The sequence below is a fragment of the Canis lupus genome, chromosome 20 (assembly GCF_048164855.1).
Source record: "Canis lupus baileyi chromosome 20, mCanLup2.hap1, whole genome shotgun sequence".
Taxonomy (NCBI): domain Eukaryota; kingdom Metazoa; phylum Chordata; class Mammalia; order Carnivora; family Canidae; genus Canis; species Canis lupus.
Genome location: NC_132857.1, coordinates 46682314 through 46692699, shown reverse-complemented (window position 1 = coordinate 46692699; position 10386 = coordinate 46682314). Strand labels below are relative to the sequence as shown.

The window sequence follows — 10386 nt, the reverse complement described above, 5'->3', positions numbered from 1 at the left end:
ATAAAGAATGAACATATTGACAATGTGTCCTGAATTTGTTTATATCCTTCTTATTCCCTGGATGATTCTGAGGTGCACTCAGGGTGCAGCATGACCTTAGACCAAATGTCATTGGCACTAAGTAAAAATCACCTGAATTCCCTGGGCTAGACAATGCGGACCACCAGTTCTAATAAAAAGCAAAAATGTCTGAACTGTGCAGCTTAGTCAAAATTAGCGTTCAGGATTGAAGCAACTTCGTCAATAATCTAGAGGTATAAAACTTTCCAAAACAAAGTAGTCTGACTTAAATTGTCCCTATGTTCTCTATAGATCGATCTAACTCACTGAAAAATTAATCTCATTTTTACTTCTTCCAGCCTCAATAGGACACAGCTGCACTGATGTTCATCTCAATTGATGGAATGAAGAAGCCTCATCTTTATTCAGTGTGAAGCAGCTGCCAAGAGAAATGGCCTTAGAGAGAGGTAATAAGTTCATGAGGATCACCTGTGTCGTGCAAAACAATATTTGATTTTTTTGAAAGTTTAAGCCGATTGGAAAGAACATATGAATTAAGTATCTAGCTCGTGGGTGAAAAGTTTTGCTGCAGGGTGACAGAGTGCACCATCAAGGTGATACATTTCAGACATTGCCTTCCTGCGACACAAGGGTAGTATGGAGCAAATGGAACAGAGGAAATTATGACCCACTGGCCAGAATGGATTTGTAACACAGGAATGCTGCACAAATATGCTCTATTCTTATCTCAGAGAATAAGGCTTTGGGCAAATAAAACAAATGCCAAAGTACAGGTTCCTTCTGTTATGAACATACTCTAAAAAGCAAGGCGGTGATGGAAATTTGTGCTGTATTTGGCAAAGGAGTCTCTGCTCTTCCATACATGGTTCACCTTTCCTCTTTATTTTCAAATTATAAATTTCTCTCTTTCTTCCGATTCTATTTGATTCCAAAGCCTCTTGTTTGACTGCTAACAAAACCTTTGTGTTATGCTCCAGAGAAGGCTCTCTCTGCTCCTGTCTGTCAAACAGATGACATATGTTCAGTTTAACAGAATTGCTACCAAGGGAAGGCACATGCTCTCTAAGAATTACGGAGCCATTCTCTTAGACTCATCAAGGTGTGACCTTTTAATAGAAGAGAGTGTTTACTTTAAGTTGCTATTATACTGAAATCAGGAATGAAATATTGAGTTCATTCCACCTGGAAAAAAAAATGTGGAATGAAAATAAACACTGGCAAATCTCCCAACACATGCCATGGGCAGTTATAAGTAATTAACCTATATCAATTAGGTACATTTTCATAACAACCCTTTACAATCCCATTGTAGAGACGAGGAGGTGAAACAGAAATCACAAAGCTGTGATTTCATCCAGCTGATACGTGACACAGCCAGGATTTGAACCCAGGTAGTGTGGCATCGTAGTCTTGATTTAATCTCTTACATACATTATGTTAAACTTCTACAATAGATGTTGGTTGGGCAATGTAAGGATTTGTAGATCCTTGAAAAATTTCTACCCAAAGTGGCAATTTTTCTGATATAAAGAGTTGAAAGAAAATGGAATATGGTTGTCTTTCTGAGATAATTATAAAGTATCTATCTTCTCAACAAGTCATTATACTGTTTTTTTTTTCTTTCTTTATGTCATTTCTGTTGCATTGCAACAAGCAATAGCAAAAACTGCAATATTCTTTCAGCCCCACCTCTGGCTATGTGGTTGGCTTTCATCTCGGGTATATTTATCTTCATTCATAAACTCGAACCCTTCTTGCTCTTGTCCCCTGTTCTAAGCACAATTTAGGTAAAATCTCTACATAAATTTTGTGTTTTCTAGTTCAGAGTGGATTAAGTATCCACTTACTCAGATATGCAGATAAACAAAGCTTTTAGATTACTTTCATTATGATTCATATTATTATGAATACATTCATAGCATGCATTTGTATTATTTTCATTTAGATTATGTTATTGTTACTTTCAATAAGGCCTATATTCATCTACAAGGAGAATCCTGGGCAGGTTGGTCTCAGAGATCTGAGCACAATGCCAAAGGTATGAGACAAACAGGTAGGATAAGTTCCAATTAAAGGTGGTTCATGAATAAACTTGCAAAAAAACAAAAACTGTTATACCAAGACCAAAAATTACTCTCTAAATCTTGAGTAAATTTCCTATAAACCTCAACCTTGGTCACTAAACCAGAAAACATAAAAGAATAAGCTCAATGTTTTCCTCACTGGTGATAGAAAAGCAGCTCACAGTGTGTCTTTTATACCAGGTCATATAACACACATAGATACTCTAGGAGTGGCCTAAAATTTGGCAAATACAATTCAATTGACAGGAATCAGTAAGGCTGGACCCAAGAGAAAGAATAAAGTGGTACCAAAAAAGACTATGCCTTAGGGATACACATGGCATGTATGGAAGGACTGAGCTTCCTTCTCAGACTCATGCCTCCTAACAGGAGGAGAAAGCCACGCATTGGAAAGAAACCATTGATCATATTGCCATTTAATGTCAAGTTAATAAAAGGGACTTGTTTATGTAAGTCATGGTCTGAAAATCAGAGACTAAAAAATGGTACAAAGGTGATTATAAGAAGCCCGCTCCTCTAGGGGTGTCTGGGTGGCTCAGTTGGTTAACTGTTTGCCTTTGGCTAGGGTCATGATCCCAGAGTCCTGGGATCGAGCCTGGTGTCAGGCTACCCCCTCAGTGGGGGACCTTCTTCCTCTTCCTGTCACTCCCCCTGCTGTGCTCTCTTGCGCTCCCTGTCAAATAAATAAGTAAAAAAAAATTTTTTTAAAGAAGAGAAGAAGAAGAACACTCCTCTAGGCTGTGAAACAGCCCTGGGGGACATCCTGTAAGTCAGCACAGTGGAGCCTTTTGCACGTGGGCTAAAGAACTACATAAGGCACGTGGGTAGCTACAGAAGGTACACTACATAAAATACTACAAAAGTGCGCCACTCATGGCACATAGCTTTCCATCCTTTCTGTATCTTTACAAATTAGATGTACCACTAGATAACTTAATTGGAACTCTGCTTGAATTTATTTACAGTCTTCGTGAATTCACATCAGAGGGAATAATGGAAAAGTTAACAAATGGCATCAAAGGGCAGTCACTTTCTGCTACTGTCCCAGCTCTTGTCCCAATCACCCCAACCCCAGGCAAAGAAGATGCCTTTACTGTCAGATACAAGGCAGAGAAGTAACTAAACAGAAGATATCAACCCTTTAATTTTGCCACCTCCTCAGAAAATAATGATGGACAGATTCTGTGGCCCAAGAATGAGTAAGCTGTCACAGAAGTCACAATTAAATACTTTTAAGTTGAAGGCCAGTGTAGACATACAGGGATGAAGGAATTTCTTTGCCCAAGGTCTCCTCATGGCCTACTTCTCATATTCCCATGTTATTAAGCTTCCATGTAATCCCTCCCTTTAAAATAGTTCATTTTGTGCATTGACTTCGTGACCAATCTTGAACACCTTACTTTGCCTTTCCATAAGTAATGTTATTCGCTACTGCAGTAGCCCATTCCTTTCCTGAACTTCCCTCCAAGGAACCACAATTAAATCTTCTCCTGCATCAAACAAGAGATGCCTCTAGGTCATTCTGGTTATTCACCCTAAGACTTACATAGTCAAGAACAAGAAGCAAACCACCACGAAGAGTTGCTGTGTCTGTGCCGTCAGAAGGCAATCTAGTCCTTTCTCTCAAGGGTTGATAAGCCTTATTCAGGGAATACATCATATTGTTATATCATCCAGGGAATACAATAAATTCATAGCAACATTTTCCAAACCAAGACTCTCTGGCCCATCTCTCGCCAGGAGTATAATAACAATAGCACATAGTTCTTCTACAGATAACTACCCACTAAGCCTTTCCATGTAAACATCTTCCTCAGGAAAGTTCCTTCTTCACTAGACACTGCTGTAGGTGACTGTGCAGAGATAAATTCTGTCCCTCGAAAGAAACTTTAGGGACCATTACGCTGGAGTCAGATTAGCCTTAAAACTGTGATTTTTTTTTTAATTACATGGACATTCTACCTGCAGTTAGGATATGGAAGGTCTCATTTTTTTTTTTTTTTGTACTCCTATTATCTCATAGTTTCAAAGTTTCTAGGGGACTTCTAGTCTTATAATATCACAATCTACTTCAGTCTTTACTTTTCTTTGTATATAAGTATCTATATTTCAATCAAAAGTTACAAGATATGTAAAGAAGATTTGATCAAGAAAATGTGATCCTGACTAATAATCAAGAGAAAAGTCAGTCAATAAAAATAGACAGCTCAAATGCTGGAATTACAAAATAAGACATACAAATATCACTGATAAATTTGTATGGGAATCTACAGGATATTATAAATATAATGAGCAAAGAAAAGTGACATTTCAAGAAAGATTTAAAGACTATAAAAGAAAACTAAAATAGAAATCTTGCAACTGAGATGTAAATATTTGAAATAAAATATTGACTAGATGTATTTAAGGACATACTAGACACAACCGAGAAAAAAAATCAATACACTTGAAGACAGAACATTAGAAATCATTCAAACTAAACCACAGATAAAAAGATTTAAAATAATGATTAGAGTGTAACAATATTAAGCAGTCAAACATATATTATCATCCTAGAGAGAAAGAAGAGAAAAAATGACAGAGAAAAAACATTAGCCAAGATAATGGCTGAAAATTTTCCAAAACTGATCATAAACATTAATTCAGACATCCAGGACGGCTAGTAAATATTAAATATAATAAATACAAAGAAAACCACACCCGGGAATACCATACTCAAATGACATAAAACCAAAATAAAGGAAAAGAAATTATATGGGAGAAGAACCTAAGATAGCAGCAGAGGAAGATCCTGGACTCACTCCCTCCCATGGCCACACAAAATCTGCAGTTGTGTATGTATCATTTCCCTCTGAAAAAGATCTGAAGACTAGATGAACAAGTTCTCTGCTATAAAGAATAAAAGAACCATATTGAGAGGGGTAGGAGAGGCAGAGACACAATCTTAGCAAAAGACCTCACCCCCCAGCCCTATGATACACAATAGGGAGGGATCTCACCAGCCCAGTACTTCTCCCAGAGAAGCAAGGGATTAGTTCCCCACATCAGGCACCTCAGTTCTTGGGAGAGGACACGTGAGATGAGCTCCCAAAAATGCCTTGCTTACAAAACCAATGGGGCTGTTATCCAAGGGACCTAAAGTACTATAGGAAACTGAGATTCTCCCTTTAAAGAGCTCACATGCAGTCTCACTTGCCCCAGGATCCAGTGCAAAAGCACCAATTTGAAAACTGCCTAGACTGTATGTGAAGGAAATACATTTTCTGATCCAGAGGCATCTGCTAGAGAGACAGGGACAGTTGGGGTTCCCTCCAAAGACAGAGCCACTGGCAGATGCCATCTCCATACTCCCACCTACCCTGCTAGCACAATTGGGCACACAGGCTGCAGCGCACTCCTGCTGCCTCATTGGGACAAGCAGAGGCGAGGAGCCGTGGTACTGTCCCACTGCCTTGCTGAAGCTAGAAAGCATGGATATTGCAGTGATCCTCAGCTCCCTGGCGAGGACAGAGGAGTGCCAGTAGTCATGACATTCTCCTGCCCTCAACCTGGGGCCTGCAGGTGTGTGTAAACAGGGTACTCTTCTGTATCATTTCTGGAGACTGAGTGCACTCCTAATCAAGACATTTCAGAAAGACATAGTGTCTTTCTAAAGCCAGTGAGCGTGCCCCACCCTTACACTCTCCAGCTGCACTGCTAAAGCCAGTGGGTACACACAAACCACAGAGCGTGGCCACGGGGGCTTGTGTTCCCGAGCTGATTCCAGGACTTACTCTAAAGCCGCAATAATTAAGACAATTTGCCCATACCCATTTGGATATGGATAGAAAAACAGATCAGTGTGCTAGAATTGGCTCCACAATTAGAGCCACATACATATGGTTAATTGATTTCAACAAAACTTCCAAGATATTGAGGAAAAAAATGTATTTTCAACAAATAGTGTTAAAATAAGTAGATATTCATATGGAAAAAAAATAAGAGCCCCACCCCTACCTCATCCTATATACCAAAATTAATTTCAAATGGATCAAAGACCTAACGGTGGAGACTAAAAATATAACATATACAGAAGAAAATCATTACAAAATTATCTTTGTTAAGAAATTGCAAGGATTTCTTAGACAAAAACTAACCACATTGATAAAATAAACTTTATCAAAATGTAAAACTTTTGCTCTTCAAAAGACAAAACACAGATTGAGAGAAAACATTCTAATACATATGTATGGCAAAGAACTTGTATCCAATATATATATATATATATATATATATATATATATATATATATATATATATTTAAAGATTTTATTTATTTATTCCTGAGAGAGAGAGGCAGAGACTTAGGCAGAGGGAGAAGCAGGCTCCCTGTGGGAGATCCTGATGAGGGACTCGATCCCAGGACTCTGGGATCATGACCTGAGCCAAAGGCAGATGTTCAACCACTGAACCACCTAAGCATCCCCTAAAAATATTTTTTTAAAAACCTCCTAGAACTCAATAATGAAGAATGAATAACTCATTTAAAAAAATGAGCAAAAGATTTGAACAGATACTGCACAAAAAAAATATTCCAGGGGCCAACAAGCATATTAAAAGATGCTCAAAATCATTAGTCGTTGGAGATATGCAAATTCAAACAACCAGTGGAAAAAGGCTTCAGTCACACTAAAATAGCCAAAAATGGAAAGACTGACAACACCAAGCGCTAGAGCAGACATGGAATAATCTTCTGGGAAGCACAGGACATGATACAATCCCTTTGGAAAACAGGTAAAAGATAAACTGAGGCATATTAAACTTTTTAAGGGTTTATTTAAGCAAAAATCAACTGAAATTGGGCAGTGCCAAAGCAGAAGTGGTTAAGAGTGCTCTACCAAAGGAGCTCCTGGAGAAATTTTATAGAGAACAGGCAAAAGCAAAATAAGGCAATTACTGATTGGCTATAGTTCAAAGCCTTGTTGGCTATTTGTGATCGGTTGTCCTTAGTTTTCAATTTCGTAGCCTTGAGATATTTATAGGCTAAGGTTTTGGGTTGCCACTGCAGCAATGGAGCCACCTCAGTCTAATGTCCTCCTAATTAATTATTCTAATAATGACTAACCATTTTCTTAAAGAAACAAAAAGATGTTCACACAAAAAATTATATAGGTATATTTGTAGCAGCTTTATTCACAATAGCCCAACACCGGGAATACCCCATGTGACCATCAATTGGTGAATGGCAAAACAAAACTAATAACAAATAAAAAGGAATAACCTATTAATTCACAGAATAGCAAGGATGTATCCCAAAAGCATTACATAGAGTAAATAAAGATGGAAACAAGAGAACTATGTACTTATATGACTATACTATATGACTTAATTTTTATGAAGATGTAGAAGAAGCAACACTAAGCTATGAAAATAGTAATTCAATCACCTCAGAATAAAGGATAGAGAGTATGGGAATTGCCTATAAAGGAGAGTATTGGGGACATTTTGGGATGATGGAAATACTGTATCTCAAATAAGGTGCCTGTAACACGGGCATATTCATTTGTCAAAAGTCATCCAACTGTGTTTCTTACAATATGTGCATTTTATAGTGAGTAAATTATATTTTAATAAAGTGGTTGAAAATTAGAGAGAAAGAGAATAATAACTAGATATTTTGTTTGCACAAATAGACCCCAGGTTGATTTCCAGATGTGCATCTCTAAACTCTTCAGTCCTTTTGTCTGGGGTCCTTGTTATTCTCCAATACTCTGGAAAGGCAATTTCCCATTCAAAGAGTGAACTGGGGAAAACTACTCTAATTGATTTGATCAACAAACCCAAACCCACCTCTATTTAAAGAGAAACCAATTTGAACATTCTATAACTGCATGCAGATCCTGCCTTGCTTGAAGGGGTCTGCCTAGCAATGCCATAACACATAACTCTGTTTCAAATGAGATTGTGGTTACTGAGGCAGAGCAGAAACATTTGCTATGCTTATTTGCATTAACCAATAGTCAGACTGGCCTTGGGGCTCAAAGCTATTTGTGGAAGGCTCTGTGGTCTACTGAGCTGATGAAATGTAGAGGTACGGGCAAAGGGAAGGTGTAAAAAAACAAAGTCGGCATATGTAAGGCAGGATTTTCCTCTCTAGCTTTTTTCCTTTTTGTTCTTTCTTTTTCATTATTTTCACAATGCTACTGAAGAAGTTATATGTACACATGATGAAAATCAGAAAAATAAATCAATAGTGCAGAAGACTACACAGAGAAAAGTAACTACCCCTCCTACATACACCACTTGCCCCTAGGCCTTCTCTATCTAGAGGCAAAACCTATTACTATTTTCACATATAAAGTTTCAGAAATAGTCGATGTATCTATATTTGCTTAAAAATGTAGCAAACATCATGAAAAGCATGAATTCCTGGGGCCAGGCTGCCTGAATGAGCATCCTAGGCCTATTGTTTCCTACTTGGCGATCTCACTCAAGGCGTGGTCTCATTTCCTTCATTTGTAAAACGTGCCAAATAATCACACCAACTTTATGGGGTGTGATTAGTGTTCAGCAAGGCAATCAACAGTGGGTGGTCCCCCAGGATAATGCATATCCCATGTCTTGCTTTTGCCACTTAATGAAGTGCTATGGATGCTTACAGGTCAAGCCATGTAGAGCGTCTCAGCGCTTCTGACCTGCTTCTCTTCTTTCCATTTCACTATTCCTTGTCACATCTTTTTTCTCTCCTCCAGGTTGACCACCAGTAGTTTGAGTTGATCTGTCAGCCTTTTTGTTTCATATTGTCAGTAGGTTAACTTTTCCTATCATAAAGCTTTTGATTTTCTTCTGCTGATACTTGTCCTGGCTTCTCTCACTAATATCTGAAACATTCAAAGTATTTTCTTGCCCTTGCCAGAGAGTTACTACTGAGAGAATTTGCAAACCAGGTTCAGACGGTGTGTCAGGATCCAGTTTTTTCTCAAGCTACTTTTCACTTCTTTCAAATATGATATGTACGTGCTCTTAATGCACATAGTCTGAGAGGCTAAATCAGCAGCCTTCTCCTCTATAATATTTGTACTTTTTTACCTAGACATTCCTTAAGTGCGGTATTCTAGTCCTTGGAACATTTCTGCTAATAATAAGTAACAGATGCTTATAATATGGCTAGTTTCAAACCAACCATTTGGAAACAGATATAGCCAGAAGCACTATGCTTACTGTTGGACAGATAAACCAGGGTTCTCTGGGGACCAAGGCTGAGGCTGGAGATTCTTGAACTACAGCTCTTCATTTAAGGAAAATAGGTCACCATTTTTATGCATTTATTATTATTCTTTAGGCTGGAAGAAGATGCCATTATGGAGAAAAGGCATGGTCTTCATTAACATAGGACCAAAAAGGGCAGGCTCAATGTTAATAACCCTTACCCTTCACAATAAAAGATGAAGTTAGAATCCTAGTGGTGCTTCCATATTAACTTCTTACCCAGGAAATTGGAAAATAAAGGCTAAGCACTATAACCTAAGCTTTACAATGTTGCCTTAAGACTGCTTTCTTGTAGGTAAAATAAAGAGAATAATGGTATCTACCCTCATAGGGCTTCTGTGAAAAGTAAAAGTTAGAGCACCCAAGCACACAGAAAAAAAAAATCACTAAGTACTAGCTATGATCATAAATGTTTGCCAACAGAATCTTCCAGTGATGAGGATTTATCTATTGATCACCTAGGAAAGGAATGAAATGGAGACCTCGGTGTCTAAGTAAAGCTTGGGATGAGGGGCCCCGAAAAGGCGGACTCAATATGAAACAAGCAGGCTGAGCAATAAGTCAGCTGTGATGAAATCAAGACCAGGGAGCAGGTGGGAGCCTCAGGAGAGTCTCCATATTTAGAGGTAGAGCAACCTGGACAGAGTTTCTGGATTACTATCCAATGAAGTAGGTTGAATGTGGGTTGCACACCTTGAGATTAAGTGAATCCCTCAAATTTATGTGGGCAAATCAGTGGCTAAACAGGCTGAGGATTCAGCCCTCCTTTCTTAAGACAAGACCCATTTATCAAACCCAGCAAGGTTCAAGGAGTGTAGTACAGTGGAGGCGATGCTCTTTATTTGGGAGAATGTCAAGGATCAATCTCTCCCTTCATAATGGAGTGAAGGGGAAATGCATTGAGTTGATCTTCTTTCAGGGCTGTGGCCTGCATCTCCTTGCTTGGCAGCCAACCAGCCTCACAGGGCCTGGGTAGGAAAGGGGTAATAAGCCCTCCCCCTCCCCCGTATGTGGAATCATATATTGGAAAGGG

General features: G+C 38.6%; 2 long non-coding RNA genes across 2 annotated transcripts in view; one reads left to right on the top strand and one right to left on the bottom strand.

Annotated features, from left to right (window-relative positions):
* LOC140611940 (uncharacterized) overlaps positions 1–10386 on the bottom strand; it is a 46705-nt gene that overhangs the window by 8387 nt on the left and 27932 nt on the right. The gene's annotated exons all lie outside the window — the stretch shown is intronic.
* On the top strand, positions 168–2074 carry LOC140612117 (uncharacterized). Its single transcript, XR_012013426.1, has 3 exons — positions 168–467; positions 1334–1412; positions 1967–2074. It is a non-coding gene; the product is annotated as an uncharacterized lncRNA (long non-coding RNA).